We start from the raw sequence: 4,456 nt of genomic DNA on the forward strand, positions 1-4,456 counted from the left end.
TTGATGCTAAAAAACGCATTCAATAGAATATCGTGGACATTTATATCCCTCACTCTGGAAGTGGTTAGTATCTATGGAGATTTCCTTACAGGCATATTTGCTCCATATTCAGACCCATCAGCAATGATAGTGATCAATGGGACACCATCCAATAGGGTTATTTTCCGAAACGGTACTAGACAAAGATGTCCGCTGTCGTCCATGGTCTTCACTGTGGTTATTGAACCCTTACCGGCAGTCATTAGATCTTCACAAGTATACCAGGAAAAGTTTCCTCCGTTCTCCTTCAGATTACAATCTGATCTGGCTTTGTGGCGCCCCTTTAAAATTTATTGGCCAGGCAGTATAATTATGTATTTTATGTATTCCTTAGTTATCTTTAGACTTCTTGCCTTAAGGCTTTTAAAGGTGTGTTTATTCTGCACCATTTGTGCAGCGTGCATGTAACATGTACATTAAACCCCTTAATACTTAAAAGATCACAGTAGACCAAATTCGGCTTATTTTTTTATTCCATGCTTCTTAATTGCACTTAGATTAGCCTGAATGCTAAATAACTTCGTGTCATGCTTCTTAATTGTACTTAGATTAACCTAAATGCTAAATAACTTAGTGTCATGCTTCTTAATTGCACTTAGATTATCCTTAATTCTTCTGCATTGGGACCATTACCATTGTAAATCTAAACAGATTAACCTAAATGCTAAATAACTTAGTGTCATGCTTCTTAATTGCACTTAGATTATCCTTAATTCTTCTGCATTGGGACCATTACCATTTTGCACTTAGATTAGCCTTGATTCTCCTGCATGGGACCATTACCATTGTCAGCATGTCTAAACCTTGCACCTTGTCTAAACCTAACTTATTTGTTTTTCCTTTTCTTCTTTTTTTTTCTTTTTTTTTGCTTTTTCTGAATGCTCTTTAGGGTGAATTGAGGTGACTCCGGCAGGTGGAGAAGGTCACCGTCATCGTCACGTCTTATGCCTCTAAAACATCAGACGATTACGTCTGTAACCTGTAACAATGAAAAATAACAGCTTATTAAGTTAAAGATTCACTTTTTTATGGTAGACAGAATTTGTAGAGGAAATCTTGTACAACACTGGTCTAGACTGTAATTTATACATTAGCTGGAACATATATATTTACCTCTCTGTGTGCCTTTAGTAACGGTCACACGCTTCTTCTGCCTTGTGTACCGTCTCCTCTTCCGGGAAGTCACTGCCCGAGTTTTGGGCTGGTGGCCCTTCTTTTGTTTCCTTTGATAGGCCATTGTAGTGGCCAATTTGCCTTCAGCCAGGAGCAAATGACTTGTAGGCTCCCAGCCCCCACTTTTATACCCTGAGACTACTTATGATGTCATATGGGTGGGGTTTGGGTGTGGTCTGGCCAATTTTTGTGACATTGTCAATTTGTCATGTGGGTGTGGCCAATTAACCAGTCATAAGGGTCACATTAAACATTAACATCTGAGTGAGTGCCAAAGGGACTTCAAACTCATTTTTATAAGGTAAAAGATATGGGACAGCTGTTGAACCTTGCTGAATGGGGTGTTTGCATTCCATGAATTTTGGGCAAATCTGGACAGATTCCCAAATTTATTCACAAATCATAAATCACTATAGACAACTCACCCACCTCTACTCTCCCATGCTTTATAAAGGCAAAATTACATACCACTCTTGAATCTATGTACAGTTTCCATCCAAACATTCTGGCACAAAGAACATGATATGCAGTCAAATCGATTCATAAAATAAAAGATGAAAAGCTATAAAAATTCACTATACAATTTTTACAAATGTGTTAGTTTTCACCAATTTTGAGCAAAACCCTCAGTGAAACCTTTTCTAGTATATTCCTCAGTGTGTTTTCTATGAAGGTTTGCAGAAACCGCCTATAAAAGCAAAATAGTACAAATGTAGAGAAAATAAGTATTTTCAATCTAAAAGATTGCTTTACATTATGTTTGTTCATTTTCTTCTTTGTTTAATTCACATATAGTTGCCATCAGTTTTAACATCACAATCGTAGAAATGCAAATTGTTTAGAGGGAGTTATTTCATGAAATCGCATCTCTGTTACATGCATCCACATTCTGTTTCATTATGACTATTTTATTGTTAATTTTAAATTTTTTCCAACTTATGAAGTTGGGGGAAGAAAGAAGAAATGTATCAGCCCAGATGAGCAATAAATCATCGCCAAATTCAAGAATGATATTTACCTCTTTCTGTCCTCCTCTAACAGTTAAACTCAGTGCAACTTTTAAAAGATTTATTCGTTTGATACTCATATGATTCTTCATATGCATTTATAATTTCAAACAGTATTGCACTATGATTGATTTTTAATGTTTTAGAATAAAGGCAATTTTAATTCATTCAGCGTTTGGATATTTTTCTACATGACTGAATAAGAGCTCTCTTACCCACTATCATTGGTGGGTACATTTTTTACATTTTTAAGAGAAGCATTCAGGTCTCTACTATTTGAGCCTTATGACTTATCCAAAGAGACATTTGTTCATTGACCTCAGGAAGTGTTTATTTAGCATGTGATGAAGGAGAAGGAAATGCTCCCTCATAATTTACTGTTTAACAAATCTACAGTGGAAAGACCAAGTAAAATTGGGAACTGCTTTTTTGGGCATTCTTAAAATACGAAAATTTCACTTTTCTTGGCTATGCCATCAAATTGTTTAAATATTTTTAATATTAGCTAACTGGACAAAAGTAAAAGGACATACTTGGACATTTAGTTCAAGAACAACTCATGGAGGCTATTTCTATTTTAAGAGGTCTTAATAACTTAAAAAAAACATTTCACAGCTATGTTGTATCTTGAAATAAGTGTGATTGTTGGCAAATATCACTTACCAAATTGTACAGTTAGCTCGGTCATATATTCTCAAGCAGGAACAAAGTCCAAATATAGTCTGCATCAAAGACACACACTTCCAAATCCTTATCTTCCTTTAAGCTGCTTGGCCAGCATGTTGGGGTATTTAGAAAAGTTGGCATCAAGATTAGTTCATATCAAATTTTGCCAATTGTTGGGTCAATCATTCACAAAGTTAAAAATAATTGGTATGTGTGAGATACTTGCCACGCACAGTACATCATTCACATTCTTGTCAAGAAAACCATCAACATGTCACATAACTATTTTTAAGACTGTTCCAACTTCTCCATCACTGTGCACTAGTGAAGAGAGCATATGACGAGCCTGGACATGACCATACAAATAAACAAGGTTATACATGTGATTTTCAACTTCCTCTTTTTTTCAGAGTAAAATAGCTGACACAGGAAAGTTCACTTCCGTAAATCAAGCTGGAATATCATAGTATCTACACTGTAAATGTCTGATATATAGATCTTTTCCATATATATTTTACTTAAAAATGTTTTTATTGGAGAGCAGGAAACGTGCATGTTCATTCAGTGAATTAAATAAATGGTTAGAGGTAATGGTGGTGTAGTGGTTAGCACTTCTGTCTTGCAGCACTGGGGTCATGAGTTCAATTCCCAACCATGGCCTTATCTGTGAGGAGTTTGTATGTTTTCCCCATGTTTGCGTGGGTTTCCCCCGGGTGCTCCGGTTTCCTCCCACACTCCAAAAAACATACTGGTAGGTTAATTGGCTCCTATTGTCTGTCTCGGTCTGTGTGTGTGTGTGTTAGGGAATTTAGACTGTAAGCTCCAATGGGGCAGGGACTGATGTGAGTGAGTTCTCTGTACAGCGCTGCGGACTTAGTGGCGCTATATAAATAAATGGTGATGATGATGATGATATTATAGAAGATATTATATTTTAGAGCCCAAGCCTAAATAATTAATTTCCCAATTTTGGTTGTACTATACTCATTTATTAGACAGAATTTCATTGGTTTTGCCCATCTTGTGAATACAGTAGAAAAGGAGGTAGGGATCCGGTACTGAAAATGATTGGGTAATGGTGTTATGAATGTCGGGTTTTGGAGATCCGGATCAGGACCCTTCGCTGGCTTAGTAGATGAGATGTTGAAGCTGGAAGCCTTGAGGAAGCTCCCACTTATCTGAACCTTACCTGGAAAAGTAGTACGACTTCTGTGGGTCTGTGACACAAACTCAGAACTTGAGTCTGAACCAGGGATTTCAGGACTGGAATCACCAGTTTCCACTCCAGAATCCAAGACTTCTCACGTGCTGCCCCCCTTCACTGGAACGACCTCCCTCGTTCCATCCGTCTCTCTCCTAATCTGTGCTCCTTCAAACGAGCACTCAAAACTCACCTGTTCCTCAAAGCCTACCAACCTTCTACCTAACCCCGCATCTTCTCCTAAAGTTCTACCCTCTCTCCTCCGGGTCCTTCTCCCCCATACTTCAACTTCCTCCCCTTGTGTCTGTTTCGTTTCACCCACCCTTAGGATGTAAGCTCGTATGAGCAGGGCCTTCTTCCCTCTTGTCTC

General features: G+C 37.8%; 1 long non-coding RNA gene across 1 annotated transcript; it reads right to left on the bottom strand.

Moving 5' to 3' along the window:
• Positions 1–494: 494 nt before the first annotated feature.
• On the bottom strand, positions 495–1,736 carry LOC142101553 (uncharacterized). The gene is made up of 2 exons (XR_012679034.1): positions 1,153–1,736; positions 495–1,018 (listed from the first exon to the last, which is right to left on the bottom strand). It is a non-coding gene; the product is annotated as an uncharacterized LOC142101553 (long non-coding RNA).
• Between the last annotated feature and the right edge of the window lie 2,720 nt (positions 1,737–4,456).

The sequence above is a fragment of the Mixophyes fleayi genome, chromosome 9 (genome assembly GCF_038048845.1).
Source record: "Mixophyes fleayi isolate aMixFle1 chromosome 9, aMixFle1.hap1, whole genome shotgun sequence".
NCBI classification, from domain to species: domain Eukaryota; kingdom Metazoa; phylum Chordata; class Amphibia; order Anura; family Limnodynastidae; genus Mixophyes; species Mixophyes fleayi.